Below are 20,142 nucleotides of genomic sequence, written 5' to 3' on the forward strand. Positions count from 1 at the left end.
TCTTCATTTTCTGTCTCCCAGTTAATTCTTCTAGTATTTTCCCCACTAGAGCAGTCTCTCTCTCTCTCTCTCTCTCTCTCTTTATAATTTCCATCCTGTCCACCCATCTGCTTTATTTAGCTACCTTCTCCCTCCTCCTGCCTTGCTTCTGCATAGAACCTACTCTCAGGGACCAGGAACTTATGTATTGTCTTGCAGGGAATTAACAGAAATATTTAATTTGTTTTCTCCTGTGAGGACTTGGTTTGGTATTTCTATTTCTTTATACCCATGCTTTGACCCTGTCATAAGATCAAGTAAGTAATTGTTTTCTCAACAGAGTATCTGAATGTAAGCATACCCATTAAAACTGTAGGAATGCTTAACTCTGCATTTCAAGGACTAATTGCTGTCATGTATTTATCCCAACTGTACCTTTTCCTTCTTGTCTTCTAATGTGAGGAAAGCTCCGATTCTATGCTTCCTTCCTCAGCCTCTTTTCTAGCAAGGTCCTGCTCTTGCAGTTGAGGTCAACAGTGGAGCCATGGGTTTGCCTTGTGCTGCAGTATTGCTAGCCTCAGGATTTTATTTTAAAGTGAAACAGAAAGAAAAAGTGAAAACTGAACTAAGTCATTGATTTATGGAAAATGCCTGCCCTAGCCGGGTAGTATGGCCTTAGGTAAAAGTCAGTTGAAAATTCTCTGTAAAATCCTTTTGGTGTTTTTGGTTGCTGAAGGGGTCACAGGATAAATTTGTCCATTCCTAATGCCACACATACCATGGGGCATCTTGCATTTGAGATATTGCATTATGTGATATTGTCAGCAAGTTAAAAATAAGCATTTTGAAAGCCTATTAAATATATATTAAAAATATCTGTACTTTAACCACAGCTGGTTAGAAAATATATTTTAACATCTGTTGTTTGATTTGACACTTTGTCACAAAAACATTTGTCCTTTTGGTTTCTGAGTGAGAGATTCCTTTGAGGTACAAGGTTAGCAGCCTTGGGTGAAAGATGTCTTCACACCTCCGTATAGCGTAAGAGATTAATATATTAAAGAGATTAATTTTACTCCATTAACTTTTTTTGCAAGTGAGGAGTACCTTCATTTGAGTGTAGAAAAGCAAGGCAACCTGTGCAGACCTATTGTTTCACTGTATAATTTTGGGGCCTTATGTCATCAGAATATTATATATCAGATAATTTCCATGCTTTACAAGGTACTGCACAGTTCCAGGTGTTGGAAAAAAAGCAGGAGCCGTTCCATATTTTATTTTTAACATATAAAGAATGTATATTAAGTAAGGAGTGAAAGGTCAGTGTAATTGGTTTAGCCTCAAGACATAAGTCTTCCATATAAGTAATTTTCACAGTTCTTGCTAGCAAATTCTGCAGAGTGGCTTTTTGAAGCAAGAGAGAAATAAAAAATTAAAATTTGCTTCACTGCTAAACTGATTTGATTCCAGAATGACTGACTTACTGAGATAAAAAAATTAAAATTTGCACATGTCCCTCTTTGATCACAAATGCCCCAGCATACATCAAAATTAAGAAGCATCTACTAAGTCACAGATGAATTGAAATGCTAAAATAACCATTTTGCCTCTGTGGCAGTTACAGAATCTCAGCCCATTACTGCTTTGCTATTTCCAGCTGAAATTTCATTTTCACTTTGTTGCTATTTACAGTTTGTTACATGAAACATAACAAACCTCACATGACTTTTCTCTTTCTTTGCTTTGTTGTAAGTTAGACATATAGTCAGACTATGGTGATGATTGCAGTAGCATGTATGTATTTTCTGTGTAGGCTGGATTTACATTGGCTCATCAAATCATTGGTGATGTAGTTCCCTTCCTTTAAATTCAAACCCTTCCTGGTAAGGATTTTTCTTTAATTATGGGATTGTATTTCCAGAAAGGAAACCAGTTGTACAAATAATTCCCACTGCAAATCTTTTGCATCTGGCTAGTTACAGTGTTCAGAGTGGACAGTTTTGATATCTCACTTTCTATTTTCCAGGTTAAAATGGGTTAACTATGGAGTTAAAAGCAAATCTTGACCAGTTTAGTAAGAAATGTCCATAATGCTTATGGGGATCTGCAAAGGTCTTGAGTCACAGAGAGAAGAGAGAGGGCTATTACCTCAAAACCAAGACAAATATATATATATATATAAAATCTAAGTAGTAATAATTTTCACCTCCAATTTCTGGTAATTTGACCTGCATATTTAGGAGAAAATCCTGCAACCCTGTGTTGAGCAATTGTTTCTTCAAGCATTTGCTTTTGCCTCGACATCTCGGCTTATTCAGGGAAGCTGCCTTGTGAATGAGCTCGTTAGGAGCTATGGTATCTGGATGTCAGATTGTCATTAAATGTGCCTGAGGATGCTATGTGGGCATGGGGTTCTCCGAAACTTTTTTCCAAAATGATTTATTTTAAAAAACTTGCTGAGCTGATAGTAATGTTTATGTTCTCCAAGTGAATTAGGCATTAGGTTTATCTTAAAAATCTTATTGAGAATCTTTAATCTTCATGTCCTAAATGCTGGGGAGGAGAGGAAAAAACAGAAAAAAACAAAAACGCACCCACAAAACCAGCACCACCCCCAAAAACTACAAAGAAAACAAATGTCTCTTTCTTCAGTACATGAATATGTGCCACTCTTTCTTCAGTATAAAGTTTCTTTAATATTTTGGTATATTTAATACACTTTTTGAAAAAAAAATAAAGTTATTAAAAATGCATTATGCCTATGTTGTATGCTGATTTCCGTCCTCCTTGGCCTAAGCAAAGGTTGTATTTGTGCCACATATAAAGGTAAAATGGCCTTTTTCTGAAGAGGCACGGTCAGCATGCTTGTTAGTTCTTTTAGTAGAAGGAAAATGCAAAGATAAAGGATTAGAGATGGTAAACACAAACAATAAAATAATAAATGTTGATAAAGTCATGATGTAGTATGTATGAATTAGGGAGAAGAAAGAAAAAAATAAAATCTCTTTTCACCTAAGAAGCCACATTTTGTGACTGCTGGCAGCAGAAACATCTTTAGGATTATGAAAAGTTTTAGAAACAGAGGAGATAATTTGATAATTTGAATATTTGCAAAGCTCCAGGTAACTAAACTGTCCTCCTTTCTATCTGGTGCGGGAAGAGTGATGAGTACTTCAAACTTATTTCTCATTGTATTTTAGCACTCTCTTTTGGCATCTTCTACAGCTTTATTGCAATAATTAGATGGACAAGAGGGAAGTGGTTGCTGTAGCAGCCGACTACTGTTTAGGAAGGAAACAAACATTTGGGGAAGGTGAAATAATGGAGGGCACCTGGGAAGGGAGCTCAGGCTTAGGAAGAAGTTTCTGGTGGGTGTAAGGCAGTGATATTGCAAACTCGAGGAGATACAGTGAAGAAAATACGGGGTTAAGTTGGCTATGGAGTATTGGTATGGGAAGGATGAAGGTTAGGAGAAATTTGGGAAGAGAATAACGGACATAGTGGATTTGGGCGTGGAAGAGGCAGTAGCTGAGGGGAGCAAATGGAGAATGAGCAGCTTTTCAAGGCAAAACCTTGGAGACTTAACCCAACAACAAACCCAAGATTAGAGGCAGGCAGTGTAAGCACAGTAATGATAAGATCATGAGGGGAGACAGGCAGCATCCTGTACTCATTCCATGTGCTGAGCTCTTCTGGCAAAATTGCCATGGTGGTTTGTGGAAAAAAAACATGGTACAGCATTGAAGGTTTGGGGATGGGGAGGTGTCAGCTTGTGTTGCCCCAGACCCCAAAAGCGCAGTCACTATTTTAGCTAACAACTCTTCCTGTGAAAAACAAGACCATGAGCAGCAGACAAGCTCGGGGAAAGCCAGGGTGGCGAAGCCCTCATGTAGCAGCATGCAGAGCTGCCTAACTCCAGCAGACACATCTTCAGAGTGGTCTTGTTTGCACTTCACCTGGTTCCTGGTGCTGCTGGAGGCTGTATCCTACCAAACTTGAAGAGGGTAAGGCAAAGAGAAGTGGAAAATCTCCAATCCAGGGTGCTGTGAGAGCATTTACAGGAAGTGGTTAATGGCAACGCAAGGTCTGGTGATCTTGCTGCAGCCTCATGCCTTTGATCTTACTGTGGCGCTTGTCCCATCGATCATTTGGTTTTATTGCCCTATCTATGCACATTTGCTCTTTGTGGAACTATTTACACAATCCATCCTCATTAGATTATCAGGTGATTTACTCCCTGTCTACAAAAAACCAATCCACAATGTGTGATTCCATTGATGTGCAAGTGGGTTTTGTACAGGTCAGTTAATGCTGAAGTAAATTGCACTGCCATAAACTTGCAGTTTTATAGTAAGTGTGTGTGTGTGAATGTGGATTAAGGGGTTGGCAGAATATCAGTTACACTGCTGTTGATTGCTGTACAGAACAAACCCTCAAAATAGAAACTCAGATGAGAAATATTTCAAGTACTGTTTTACAGGATGGTGACACAGAATAAAACTTACCCTGAAGCAGATCTTTCTTTCCATGGTTTAATAATATCTAAAACTGAGTCTTGCAATTAAATGTGGAAAAAAAACAAAAACAAACAAACAAAACAACAAAGAAAGTTAACATTTGGAGTACTGGCTTCTTTTTTTTCTGACTTACAGGGGGGGAAAAGAAAATCCCTAGAAATATAATCTTTAACTATAAAGGTTTTATTTGGATAAAATATCACAGTAAAAACCTGTTTCCCAATCTCTGTGCCCATAAAATAACTTGAATACTACCCAACATACTTTTAAATTTCCCAAGAGCTTAAACCACTATTTAATTTTAATGATACTGATTACTGAAAAGAATCAGGTGCCTAACAGAGGGCTGAAAAGGAAGGGTGCCTAATAGAAGTTAATATGAGGAAATAAAACCAGCACAGAATAACACATGCAGCCACATCAGGGCATCTGCAGTGAATGCTGTGCTGATCTGGATGATGGGGAAGGAAAAGCAGCTCTGGAAGCCAGTGCATGGTACTGGGGTTTGCTGTGAAAACACTGGTATCTCCGCTGTGTCTCTGGTCTGTCTGTGCTGCTCAGGAGGAAATTCTCTTTTCTGTGTTGGAGGGTGGTGTTTCAGCACGTTGCTCTTGCATCTACCTGGTGGAAACTGAAAAGAATCTACCTACCTGGTTTTCTGTTTGGGTGGATGTTGCTCTTTAAACTCTTAGCTCTGGTTCAAGCGTTTCAGAACAACTTTGCTTCTCTTAGTCTTGAGTCTGATCTTCAGAAGAAGAAACAATAATGATGATAAGATGTCATTTTCCAGCTGATTAAAAATGAAGTATGGTACAGTGGAGGCAACAACATTGCAATGAGATTTCTTTGATGCATCAGTCCATGTTACTTTACCAGAGACCGCAGCAATCTGGTGCTGATGTTGGATTGGGTTAAGCTGCTTGATTTTTGTATTTGGGAATTAGTGACAAAGAGATAAAAATCAGCCCCAGTGGTAATATTATGAAATATTTGATGTCATTTCCTCTCTTAGGCAGTGTCCTAACTTCTTATAAAAGCAGTGAGTGAGCAATGAGCATTTAGCAGTTGTACTCTGAACTCTGTGTGTTTAGCTAGATTTTGAATGGCTGTACAATAGTTTGCAATTTAGTTAGTACTATAGCTGCTCAGGCTTTATTTTTCCCAAGAAAAATGTGGGAGGAGAAAAAAATTACATCTTATAAACTACCAGGAGTAGAAGCCTGGGTTTCACAGAACATTCTTAAGTAGGGGAAGATAAATTTTCTGATAATGGCAGTATACTTTGTTTCTATAGACAGCAAATTCAAAGAACACTTTAGAGTAAATATCAAGCCATACAATATGTCTCTTGGGATAGACGTTAATTTGAATCCTGAATGATGTATCACTCTAATAAAGTCAAAGTCAGAAGGAGCTGAATAAAGGATGTCCTTCACCTGCTGCTTGTCCTGTCATGCATTCTGGAGATGAAGTAGTGGATTACATTCACACAACTAATGAAAGGTCTTAACAAATGAGAGGATATGCTAAAGAGGCAGAGCAGTAGGTCTTGCTTCAATAAGGAACCAACTGTTCCAAACATGCTTTTTTTTCCCCCCCCTTCCCCCCTCCTCCCCCCCCGTGATTAATCCGTTTTTGAGACTGTTGACCCGAGTGATCGTTCCCAAATGATCGTCTCTGCTTTCGCTCTGCTTAGTCACTATTAACCGAAAGCTGAAGCTGTATGCTTTCCTAAGATAGTTTCACTTGTTCTGCTTGTCTCAATAGGTGTTTTTAGAAGACATGCCTTTAATTAAACTTTGGAGGACTTAAACTAAAAAGCGTAGGGAGGGTTTTATCACAAGGAATGGAGAACTGCTGAAGTTTAAATATTGAAACATTTTGGCAGAAATAATAAGGTACATTCATTATGTTTGCTAGGAAGAAGGAGGCTGGAATTCAACTAACTGAACAATGGCAAAGATTTAATGCTTGGGTATAAAATCATTTAAGAAATAAAATTATAGTGTGGTGATTTTCCAAGTGGGACTGGAAGTAAAATTAAAATCAGATCAAGATGCATGAAAAGGTATTGCATACCATTTTGGACTCGTCTTCTGTGATGCACTGACATTATTTTGGCAGTATGAAAAGTAGCACTTTTATAAATGAGTTCACACTCTCCTACTAATTCCAGCCATAGAGCTACAACAACATAACTGGTGAAGAAAGATGAATATGATGGACTGGATAGAGTGCATTGATTAATAGGTGTCAGAGCGGAGAAAAAATGTGCAATGAATAGAAATGGAGCACGGGAGGAGAAGGAAAACAGGTGTTGTGGCTTACTGGAAGGTTTATGGAATTTGGCACAGAGCATGATCCCATGTTCACTGAAGCTGATGGCAAAGCTCCCATTAACTTTAATCATGCAGAATCCAGACATTTCCCAGGGTATCCAGAAGAAAGTAAGAAAGATTGTAGGGGAGCAGAATAATCATGAAAAGATGGGAACTTGGGGAACAGCAACACTGAAAAATACAAGCTTGTCAGGAGCCAACCAACAGAATATGGTAATTTATCAATAATAATCTTATTCTGTTTTATTGACCAAGTGAATACCACTTCAGTGAAGGTAGAACTGCTTTAAAGAATTCTTGTTCTGTCATCCGCATCTATCTAAATAAACATCCACATGTCACCTCTTGTGAATTAGTGTGGCTCAGAGCAGTATGTCTATTATTTTTTGATTGACTGTGATAATCCAGAAAGACTCTGTAGGTACTTCCAGCAATGATGAATGTGAGACAGTAGTCTTTCATTCTTCCTTAAGGAAGAATATCTTGTCAGGCAGATGTACACTCTTAATTTTGTATGTTCAGCCTGTTTGTGCATCCTTAAATTTGGTCAGTTCTCTTCCCTGCCTGAAATGGTCTGTTGAAGGTGCCTGAAGGACACCTGGACAGGACTGGTGGGGTTCACTGCCAGACATCTATTTTGAATACTGTTATTTCAGTAGGAGAATGACTTCAGTTTTCCTGTGGAAACCACAGTTTTCTCAACCTGTTCAAAGCCAGCAGGCAGTTGGTATTAAACTGTTGGTTTTACCATGTATTGGTGAATGTGCTTTCAAGATATTTTTAGCCTCCAAGTCATGTCTGAAAGTACTTGAAAGTTATAGACTGTAAATAATCTATACACATTATGCAGCAGTGAAGAAATCTCGAAATCACTAAGAAGAAACCAACCTGGTTTGTACTTAATCTATCACTCTATGGTTTTCAGTAGAAAAATCTGAATCACAGAAAAAAGGTGGAAATAAAAATATTTTGATTAAGGGGCTTTGAAACAAGATGCTTGATGGTATCTTCAGAGCTGGGACTGCTTAAAGGAAGGCTTTTCAAATAGTGGAGAAAGAGGTATTGTCTTTACTGTTATTACTTATAGCCACATTCAGTGGTATATATCCTTCTCTTTATTAGGTTGCATGATTCTGGAAGCAGTGATATATGATCAGGAAATGTCTTGGGCTAGTTTACTTCTAGAATTCAGTCATCCATAGTCACAGCACTATGAACTATTTTTGAGAGGTACTTGGGAATAAAAAGCAAGATTTCTTTTTAATGGATGGATTTTTAATTCTGAGCAGCAATACCCTGATTTGTTTTCATGGACTGTACCTAATAGTTTGGACTTACGCTAAGGGCCTTATAACAAAAGTAATGTGTGCCATTGTACCTTTTTGCTCAGTATCAGTTACAGGATGCACTTGATGTATGTAAGCTTACAACCAGGGAGAATTCAGCACTGTTACTGAATGAATTGTCGAGAGGGACTAATGCAGCTGATTTTTCTAACAATTATTTCAGGCAACATAAGTTTCTGCTTCTGGCACCTGCCTTTGCTCTTCATGAGAGCAGCTAGTGGATGCTAGGCCTGCTCAATGAATCTTGGTTTTGGTGTACATGCGGCAAGAACTTTCCAGTCCCAGCATAGCTCTGTTGGTGTCCCAGCCAAATGTTGCTGGCTGGGATGCTATCAGCAGCCCTAGCCTCCCTCTTCTGTGTCAGAGAGCCAACAAGTGGGCTTTTTTGACTGCCTGTCTTTGGTTTGAAGGTCGTGCATCAGACCAGGATAGCTGTTATGCCTGTTACCACCTGGCATCTCCTCTCTGTCTGGTGAAGAGTAGGCTCTCGGCTAGCCCTGCTGATGGCTGTTCTGTACCCCTGGGACTGATCCTAGTGCAGATCCTCCTTCCTGGCAGCTCTGGGAGGGCTGTGGTGGCTGCTGCAGCTGTGGCAAGCTGCTGGCTCTGCTGAGGATGGCCACAACTAAAAGGGCTATGTATAAACACCATAAAAAGAAGCTGAAGGTTGCAGTTCTGACAGCCCTGGCTTTTCAGTAGTATGAGATTAATTCTTAGCTATCTTAGGACTTGCAGTGTTGTATAATGGCTTGAGCCAGCTTGAGGAGCAAGGATGCTGCAAAATTAACCATAGCAAAAATGCACATTTTGCAGTAATATGTGCTCAGGATCAGCGATTATATACCTTTGTCTAATTATCATAATTACAATCCAGTTATTTCTCCCCACCTGAAATACTGGTGCTTTTTGGCTGATGTAGTACCTGAAAATCAAAGTGCCTAGTCATTACCATCTTTACAATGTATTAATTGCCTATACTTCTGTCTTGTTCTGTGTCTGGCTTTTACATGCCCATCCACACATATTCTTTATTTTGTGAAAAGTGCCTAATATTAGGTATAGATTTTACAGGCTGTTTTCTTAGAGGGAGATTACAGTATTTACGTAACCTAAGAGCAATAAAAAGTGAAGGACTGAGGCAGCACAGACATCAGCCTGAACATGGAGCTTGCTGAAGCTGTATTTGCTAAGGGGATGAAGAGCTCTGGAGGCAGGAGGATCTGCTGGTAATCAAGCACAGCACTGAGTCTGTGAGAAAGTGAGCACGGGACCAGGATAACATCTTACAGAACAAGGCTGTTAACCCAGACAATTATTTTTACACTAGCAAAAAAACTTCTTTGGTGTTTGCTTACCCTGTTAGAATTATCTGTCTACAACTAAACATGAACTACCTAGGTCCATAATTTAGGTAGATAGATACATCCCTATTTAAAGCTCCTTAAAGGTTACTTTTCTGTCTGTTACATTTGTTAAGCACTTGACCTTGTTAATGCTGACAGATACTTCAGCTAGCTGAGTACTGATGAGACACTGATTATGACCTTTACTGGGATTTGAATGAGTCCTAAATCGCAGATGATAAAGGCACATATGTATTGTCAATGTCTGGGTTTGTGTGTCTGGATGTTTGATTACAATGGCTACTGGCCCTGGCATATTCTGTGGTCTAGCACTGGAAAGCTCAGCGTGATGAATAAGGCAATTGTAAAATTCTGCAGTCAAATAAGGATTATAGGTTTAACTCCATGTTTCATTATGACTGCCTTCAATTGAATACTGTAGGGCTGTAGAACTTACCTTATAAAAGTTTCTGTGTTGAAATATCAATAATCTGCAGCACCCAGCATAGGTATTTGAGTATGGGCTTTAATTTAGTGATAGGAGAAGTCTCTTCATTGTAGTAGAGCAGTGAGTTTCCTGTGATTTTGAGTGACACTTTCTAGAAAGTATTTAATATCTTTCTGAATAATTTCTTGGTAAAACTGACAAGAAACCTACAGAAAGTTTGTTTCATTTGAAACATCTAAAATGTCTCTGAGATATACATGTCTACATGGATGGAACCAAAGTAGTTTCCCTTCTCTCTCTGGAGTAGATAGAAAGGTTTAATACTGGCATGTCACTCATTTAGAAATGACTCTATTGAGGTGCTTCTGACATATCGTGTGTAAATAACCTGGGGCTATGCACTATCTTCCCTTGTTCAGGAACACCTCTGAAATGTGCTGATGGCAGGTGTAACAGACCACTACTTCAAAAGTGCTGCTCAAGCACTTCGTGTGGTTTCTGCTTCTCCATTTTGAAGTAAATGCACTCTTTCTCCTCTGCCTGCCTCAGACCTTATTTCGCTGATCATAGTTGAAAACCAGAGTCCAATAACCTAAAATGACATTAAAGGGCAATACCTGTTGCTCTGAAGTGGCAGTAATTGTATCTTGTATTCAAGATTTATGGCAGGGCAAACCTGCTTTTCAATTTCGATTTCAAGGGACCATTTAAATCCTTAGTACGAATGTCTGTAATCCAGAAACATTTTTGCTTTATATTACTTTCAATGTCTCATGCCAGCTGAGCAATTTCACCCTGCTGTGAGGATAAACATGTTACATCTGCATTCAGTGTGGTATTTAAAGATATCACAGATAGTTCTATATGGAAATAATAGTGTTCATACAGAAACGTTAAAAATGAGTCCCTGTGTGATGTTGTTATACTCACCTCTGAGCTATTTTTCTTCTGCTGTCCAATTTGTCTATTAGCAAATGATAAGTTTACAAACATGCCTCTTGTTAGAATTATGATTCCTAAAGTCTCCAGCTTAGATTTGTGAGCTATTATGCTAGGAGAGGCCAGTATTGCTGAAAATACCGGCTTTGAGGGAGTGAAATACCCAAGTCACGCAAAAGTAGAAGGGAGGAAATATTATTATTCTAATCTCAGTATTAAGTAGATAAAGAACCAGTTCACTGAAATTGAATGACTTGCCCCAATGACATCCACATTTTTTTGTAATAAAGCCAATGAGATGACTTTGATTTCCCTAGTGCTTAACCCCACCCTTCCTTCACAATATCCTTTGTTTTAAAACAATCCCTAAATCCTGTTCATATCAGGTGAGAGCAAAAGAAATTGTTGCATCTTGACACAATCATACTATTAATTTGGAAATAATGCCCACTGTATCTACAGTATAAATCCAGCAGCACTAAATGTTCTATTGATGTGTGTTCCTTGTCACCTGGGTCTTCTGATACAGAGAATTTAAAGTTTTTTTTCTTTCTTAACTACATGTAGCATGATATCTGTATGTTAAAATGTTCAATCTGTTTGCTCATTATTGGCAAGAGAAACAAATTTTGAACCTTCTTCTGGCATGTCTCCATCCCTAAATCTGCTGCACATAGCTATTCTAATGTTTCCTTTTTTTTTTTCCAGAGTAGGCACAATCACTCTTTGTCCTCTGCAGAGCAGATCAGTGCACAGGGAAATCTCATCTCAGCCCTAGCACAACTCGACTCCTGTGGTGTTGCAGTACTGAATTCTGGCCATCTGTGTCTTACTACTTCAGCAAATTTCCTCTCGGTATTGCCATTAAGCATTTTCTGCATGCAGCCTTTGCACTTGGAAATGAGCAGTGTTGTGTTAATCTAATTCTAGTGCATCAGCTAGACTGTGTATATTTGTAGGGATGTGTTATTTGGACCAGAATACATATTTCCTTTGCATTAAATACATACTGCCCCCCTTTCCACTGGTCTTCCGATTATTTTATATTCAGATATCTGTCCTGTTGCAGACTACTAGTTACTTTACTCAGAGACTCAGAAAAGAAATCCTCATGAATACAGTGCCTCTTTACTATTGAAAATTATTCATCAGACCCTTTCCATTATAAAATACAATGCAAAGACATTTATGCCCGAGGAAGGGGGCACAAAGCAGTTTAGTTTTTGGTGTTCTTCAGCTTGGATCCCCATCACCTGCTGGTTATTATGTACATAATGCCCAGTGGTGTGAGAATATAAATGTCCTTTTGAAGGAGGTAAGCCAGGTTCTTTTACAGTGACTTTTCTATTGCTATTCTTCAAAGGTGTGTTATTTGACTCATTAGAGATCTTTTAAAAAAACCCACAAAAGTAACCCACACAAAACAAAATAAAGACCAATAACACATTTTCTAGTAAAAAATGGAAAGTAAGGTTTCTTCTTTTTAATTAATAGAGAAGTAACAACCAGATGTCTCGGTTAGGGATGGGGTACCTATTTCATTAGCTATTCTTCACAGCAAACAGATGGTTCCTTCCACAAAATGGTAAATATCTAAATACACGATGAAAAATGAGCAGATATGGAAGTCAGGAAATGCATAGAAACTCTATTCCAAAGGCACTGAACGCACAACCTAGGTGGCTTGCATGGACAAACCAACACATGCCTTGGTTACCGCTTCAGCTGCAATAGAAGTGGGGGAAGGAGGAAGTGGGCAGTTCAGTAAAGCAAACCAACTTCTGTACAAACTGAAGCATCACCTGGCTCAGCTGGACATGTGCAACTGAGAACAGAGGGATTTCGGGCACAGGCCTTCTACATTTCCAGTGCTACAGGGTCCTGGAAATTGCTACAAGTGCAAATACTTCTTGCTTCTGAAAGCCAGTGGTCTGTCTTTTCTATATTACCCAACATATTTTCCTCTGTTTATTGAATTTGAGTTTATTGAATTCAAGTATTCCAGAACCATAAACCCATCTCTTTTTCAGCTTGTGAACCCTAGTGAATGTGTTCATGCATTTCTTTTCTCTTAGCTCTGGAGCACATTTTATTTTGGAAAACAAAAGTTTTGCAGAAAGCACATGAGGGGCTCCACTGCAGATTCTACTTGCTGATTTGGTGTCATCTTAGTGATGATGAATACAGCCTTCCACTGCAGATTCTACTTGCTGTAAGGACATTTGGTGTCATCTTAGTGATGATGAATACAGCCTTGCTGTCACAAGGGTCATCTCAGCAGCTAGCTGGGCTGGCAGCTGTAGTTTTATATCTTTTTATCAATAGTACAGATCCAGAGGCTTCTTTTGTGGTTACTTAAATAGGTTTTGTTCAGTTTCGTTGCCTTTGCTTGTCTTACTGACATTTTTCCACTGCTCAGTTGCATGGTTAGGTTGGTAGGCTGCACACTTTTTAGTAATTTGTGGACATAAGTTAATTCCAGTTAAATATTCAATGGGGTTTTTCAACTGAATATGATGTATAGAAGTTGCTCATTTTATGTTGTTCATGCTTGGTAGTGAGAGACCCCTGTGGTAGGGAGCAAGTGATTTTTAGCTTTATTTAATAGTTTTCTCATGTCTCTGCATTGTGTAATAGGCTACACAACCCTACTGAGCAAAGATAACTTGCTTAACAAAAATAAAGGGAAAGAAATTGCATCATGAAAAGGCAGTTCACGATGACCTGCATGAGATTTCCATGAAAGTGATTTAATCTAATATAGACTGTCCCTAATAGAAAAAAAATCATCTCGGATGCGTGGAAGAATTCACCTCGATCCCACTAGGTGTTGGATGAGGGCATTCATGGACGATCTCCAAAACCTTTTTAGAAAGTTGTAACCTGAGTATTCTGTGAATCTCCCAGAACACAATGTGAATCTCACTCTTTTTGATTATATTTCATGTCACAGAATTTGTGTATTTTTTTTTTCCCTCTGAGGATGAATGTATGTGTCAGAAGAACTAAATTGGGCATACTGGGTGCTCCACAGCAGCTGAAAGTCCTTGGGTGAAGGACTCCAAGTGCTGGCTTGTGCCGGGGTCTGGCACCTGTGAGCCAAGTGTGGTGAGAGCCTTGGATAATGAGAGATGTTGATGAATGTAGGATTGTTTGAGAAAGATTATTATTTTTTTTTTCCATCTTCATAATAGCACAGCAATTCTGAAAGTGTACAAATGCATTTTAAGTGTTCGGCTCAGGTTGTCAGGTTTATTATTCTTTTAGGTTATTGCAGATGGCAAATTCTTTTTAATCTTTCTTTAAATGTTCTGTACATTTGTTTAGAAATTCCTTCACTTTAGGAACATGTGCATTTTGTTTTCCCCAGTATTACTGAAGTTGTGTCAAATGCATCAGATTTACGTTCAGAATATCATTTGCACAGCGGTGCCACCAGATTAGAGATGATTATGATTATGAACTACCCATACATTTACTTCTCAGTTTTATGCTGCTCTGTAAACTGGCTGAGTGGATCTGATTTGCAGCATGGCTTTTTTCTGCCATATGTAGTTGATTGAGACCTATAATTAACTAATGATCTATGCAGAAATTCGACAAATTCTTTTGCTCTGATTGCCTACTCCCTGCAGAAGCCTTTCTGTAGCTTCACAGAAATTTCCATCCCTGACTCCTCCAAACAGCAGCTATGAAACATCTCTTAATTTATAAAGGAACTTAACGTTCCTCTTCATAGTGGCGGATATGGCTATGCAAACCTCACAGCTTAACATGGAGCATAAGGGGAAATAAAAAAACCTAACAGTCGCTAGGTAAAAGCTTTTTACAGCTATGCTTTAACTGCAGCCAGCAGTGGTGTCAGCCAGCCAATCCTCTGCAAAAGGTAAATTTATAAACACCCTTCTGCAGGCAGAGTGACCTGGCATTTCTGAAGCAACCGTAAATGTAACATCTCCTTTAAGTGACAACCTGAAACAATAGCAGAGTTTTGGGAAACAATGGCCCGTTAATAGCAAGTGATGCTGGAACATGGGGAGCGTTGGCCGTCCTTGACTTTCCAACAGCCGGGGAGCTGGTGAGGAAGTGCAGATGGAGCCAGTCTGCATAGGCTTCTTCACACTCGCTTTTTTTTTTTTCTTTTCGAACAGCAGGAAAATATTGAACAGTGCCAAAGTCCAAATGAGTCACTTCATGTACAATAGGAAAAATCATAGAGTACTGAAGACCACCTTAGATGTGAGTTCAAAAGAAAAATGTGTATACACATCTTGCATGTATCGCTGATGTTCTTCCTTTAAATCCCCACCATGACTTTTCCAGGAAAACATGTGACAAACAACAAAGCGAAAGTTCTCTGATTTATAGTGTATTCTAGAATGGTAGAAGAAAATGTTGGAAAATAATCAGGGTGATGTTTAAAAATGGGGGCATATCTCGGAAAAGTTGATTTAGAGCCCTATCAATCTCCTCTTTAAATCAGTGGCTAACCTCCAAGTGGCTTCAGAGAGAGAAGGAAACAGCATGGAGAAAACAGACTGTAATGTGGAAAGCATGCAGTGGTGCTGCAACTAAATATTTCTGCTTTGACAATACCAGAAGCTACAATAACCCCCAAAAGAAAAGTATAATTGCTATGAAGGATGGATTTCAGCCACTAGAAGTAAACAAGAAAGCTAATATCCTCAGTTAGAAGAAAGGTTTGGAAGAAAAAGAGGCTATGGCAGAACAGTATGAAATGCAAGTAAGAAAACTGAGGTTAAAGTCAAAGACCATCTGCAATTATGGCAAAGAAAGACCTGAAGATAGGATTTCTCAGGGCCAATGAAACCTTTGACATTAAAGGAGATGTGCTGATTGATTTCAGTGGTTTTGATTTAGGGATTTTAATTGGATTGAAATTATTATGCCTGAACATGTATAGCAGCAAAGGTCTAAAACTAGATTTTTTGCAAGCTGATGGCCTAGTGTGTGAGGAAGTCATGGTGGAATCAACAAATCGGGAGATGGTTGTATTTATTCTACATGTTGAATCGTATTTTATATTTTGTTTTCCAGACTGTTTTGTTACATCTTTGTACTCCCCCAGCATTGACTGAAAAGATATTCATGGTTCATAACAGTTGGGCAAAAATTGAATTCCATCTGTTTCTTCCATAATAAGTAACTGGAATGAAGGTCTTAACAGAGAACTCCTCCTGGCGAAACACCACATCAATTCTATTTGTTATTTTATGTCTGAAACTCTTCCTTAATGTATTTGTGCAAAGAAAAACTGCTTTGCTATGTGGAAGTCCATATGATCAGACAGCAGTGCCAGCTGATCATCCAATCTGGTAAAAAAAACCCACAGCCACTTCTGATGTGTAACAGGTTTTTTGACTGGTACCTCAAGAAAATTTCTGTAGGATAAGAGTTTTCTATGAAAATTGAATGAATGAGAATTCCAGGCCTCTCTAACAAGCACTTTAATTGTGATAAATTTATCCAGAAATATGTATAGGTTTACCGAAATGTTTCTCATTCTTTCACAAATTAGACTCTTCAAGGTTTTTCTATCCAACTTTTTTTCTTATTTTGTTTTAAATTGTACTTATTGCTGATCTGAACGCCAAGTAGAAGTTAATTTTTTCTGCAAGGACCTAAATGTTAGCATTTGGATGTTGAAACCCATCTGTCATTAGAAACTTGGTTTAGTAAAATAGTCAGTTCTATTACTTGGACAGAATATAGGTAGAATGGTAATACAGAAAATAAACCCAAAGAAAATATAGTCATAAACACTGGATACCCACAGACCTAGTGACCATTTGGGCCAGGGGAGCAGTAGATCTAGGGAGTTTCAGAGCAAAGACAAAGGAAATTGGTAGTGAATATTACATTAAAATAACTTTGTACATCTGATATAACTGAGGAGAATGTGAGACGAATCTTAAATGTTACTGTGTTTCAGCCGTCTCACTTCAGCTTACTCTCTTATGTTATGAAGCTTACTCTGTAAATTATGAAGAAATTGGCACAAATTCACTGGTAATTTATTCTGAGTGATATTAGAAATGGATAAACAGTCCATAGGTATCTGAAAATAAGCATTGACAGCCCCCATTGACATAGAACCCAGCGGTATGGTTCTTTTAACCTGGCTGTTCCCTACTCATTGCCAGAGATACATAGCTGTCTCTAGAGCAAATGTTAACTCTGCTGCTAGATGAGATGTTTGTCATTACAATAGATAAAACAGAAATTTGAGCTGAATATAGCTGTTCCTGAGTAAAGGAACAAAAAGGTGGAGTCCAAGAGCTCTGCAACGTGCTGTTTTATTCTTTTCCTGAGAAAATAATGGATTGGAAACTATCACATATTAATAGTTTTTATTATATTTCCTTTCTGCGTCCCTCTTATACGTCCTTTCTGTCTACATTATGCCTTCACATACAATTATAATCTAAAGGTGCAGGTCACCATGTTTCAAAATGCTACGCCCGTTTCTGGCAAGGTCCTCCTAAATAGCCTGGAGCATATGCTTCCTGTACCAGCCCCCTCTCTTTGGGAGAAAGGCTGTTATTGCTGATAACACACCAGCTCCTCTGTGATTCATGGGAACAAAGCGCCAATACAATCTTAAATGTTTCTGTCTCACCCACAGGCTTACCACTTGATACTGTGTCCTTACTCAGGACTTCCCAGAATGGTGCGGTCATCACCTCCCAATGCTCTTTGGCACAAGTCTACAATGCCCTTGGGCAAAATGACTTTACTTTTTGGAACAGGATTTTATTTCCTACGTCAGTAGTTTTCACTGATTCCATGGAAACTACTTTCAGGACCTCATCTATTTTCTCCTTGAATTTATGGGTGATTTGCCTTTCAGCGTTGGAATTATTTTTTCCAATCAAATGTTGTTTCTCTGTGAGTGTGTATTTAATACCCCCCCCCCCCCAAAAAAAAACCAACACCAAAAAACCCAATAAACTTTTAACAAACTAACTCCTAATCATCAGAGAAATGATTAAAAAATAGGTTATTTTCAAGAGCTAGCTCCTCTACCACAGCCTGTTCCTCAGATAAAGTGCTCTGGAGATCAAAAATAGGGAAGGAAAATGCTGTATTTAAATCATTTGAAGCTCATGGAACATGAAGAGCTCTTCGGCTGAACTAGCAAATGTTTCTTCAGAGAGATTTTGTCTGGGTCAGTTCTGAACAGTGTGTTTTGTGGATCCTTTACAGCAGGAACTGGGTATTAGAATGAAGATTTCTGATTTTTGGCAGAATCTCACAGATTCAGGGGAATCATTTAAAGTGGTCTCTGTTACAATTGTAACCTAATGATGCAAACGAAATCACATTTTCGCCTAAAGCATATTACAGGTCTGTTTTTCACCTAGAAAACAGTATTGTTTAAACCTCTACCCCCCTGCAAAAGAAAAAGAAAACAAAAAAACCCAACCAACTGTGAGTCTGGCCTTGAGAAGATACAAAAGGAAAAAAAAAACCCACCGGAATGACAGAAGTAGCATCAGAAAATTATTTTACTACTGTACTTGGAAACATCCTATGAGCTCCTTCCTCTTTAGATTCAACGTAAATATCCAGTTGGAGAACCTGTGCTATGCTTAATTGCTGCTTTCAAAGAGAAATAGTATAATACCCTTGCATTTCTCAATCCATTTAACCAAAGTATCAGCCTTTCCTCTGAAATAAATCTAAGGATCTTTGATAGCATGTTGCCACAATGGTTTCCATTTATGACTCAGTAAATATATATATATATGTATGTGTGTGTGTATATATATATATCCCATTGTATTTTAATGCAAAGCAGGCTGAGAAGCATATCTCCATTGAAGGCAGTGTATGAGATATCTGTGACTAGCTGCACCGGAATCGCTTACAGTCCACATAACCTCCTGTGTTTTGGTGGCTGATATGTCCAGGTTCATCTCCCATTCACACAAGCATGTCTGTGGAGTTGTCTGCCAATGACAGATTTGTTAATACACATACTGCAAAGTCCAGCTGAAACTGCGGAATCTGAAGCTATGTAGCTTCTTATGGAAGATCAGGCTTTTGCACCAAAAATGTTTGGCCATCTGTAAATATGTCATAGCTATGAAAATATCAGTACCTGAGAGGCAAGTGTGCTACTCTCTGCTTCAAATTTTTCTTTCCAATGTCATCCGGACTTGATTCTATTTTAAAATGTCAATGGAATGAAAAAAACCCCAAACAACCCAGGAACCTCAACAGTGAAGCCAAGCAAGTTAATAATTACAGGTTTTTTTACTCTTCTGCATTTGTCCATACAGAATGAAAACTGGCAAATATAAGTACCATTTAGATTCAATTTATCACATTCTCAATGTTTTACTGTTTAATTAAAACACCTCACTGTGTCCAATAGCACAATAAATTTAGCACATCTAGGAATGACTTTCTGAGTGGGATATACTAAAGTCAGGGTTATTTTCTACCTTTCTCTGATAGTGATCCTGCTTGCTTCATTATTTTTAGAACATTGACTGTTGATAAAAATCTCAATAAGAATGACCTTTGAAGGAGCCAAGATGATACTTTTCTCCACTCACAACAGACTCTGCCTGGTTTGATACTGTCATTTTCAGTTTCCTAGGTACTATAGGAAACATCACACGATTTTGCATGTAGTATATTTTTCTGGTGTCTGCTTTGTCACACAGTTTTTTCCTTTTGTACCAGGAAAGCTGATTTCCACGCACCAGTGTTTCTGGGCCAGGGAATAATAATGCCTGGAACCCCCTCTGTCCACTCAATTTAAAAGCAATCTTTAAAAAAACCCAAAGTAACCAGCAGACTTTATTTAATGTATTAGTGGGTAGATTTATTTATTTTTTTTAACGTCCATTTAAATATCTTCTACCCTTACCTCCAGTGGGAGGAATCTGAAACACTACCTCAGCAGTTATCAAGGTATCCAGTGGAGCAATGCAACCTTTTTCTTCCCACTGTAGAGAGGAAGAAGAGGACTTGTCCTGGTTTTGGCTGGGACAGAGTTAATTTTCTTCCTAGTAGTTGTCATAGTGCTGGATTTTGGATTTAGTACTGGAAGAATGTTGGTAACACACTGATGGTTTAGTTGTTGCTGAGCAGTGCTTACACCAGTCAAGGACGTTTTCAGCTTCCCCTGCTCTGCCAGGGGCACAAGAAGCTGGGAGGTGGCCCAGCCAGGACAGCTGACCCCAACTGGCCAAAGGG

Source organism: Egretta garzetta, unplaced genomic scaffold (assembly GCF_000687185.1).
Source record: "Egretta garzetta isolate BGI_Z169 unplaced genomic scaffold, ASM68718v1 scaffold174, whole genome shotgun sequence".
Taxonomy (NCBI): Eukaryota; Metazoa; Chordata; class Aves; order Pelecaniformes; family Ardeidae; genus Egretta; species Egretta garzetta.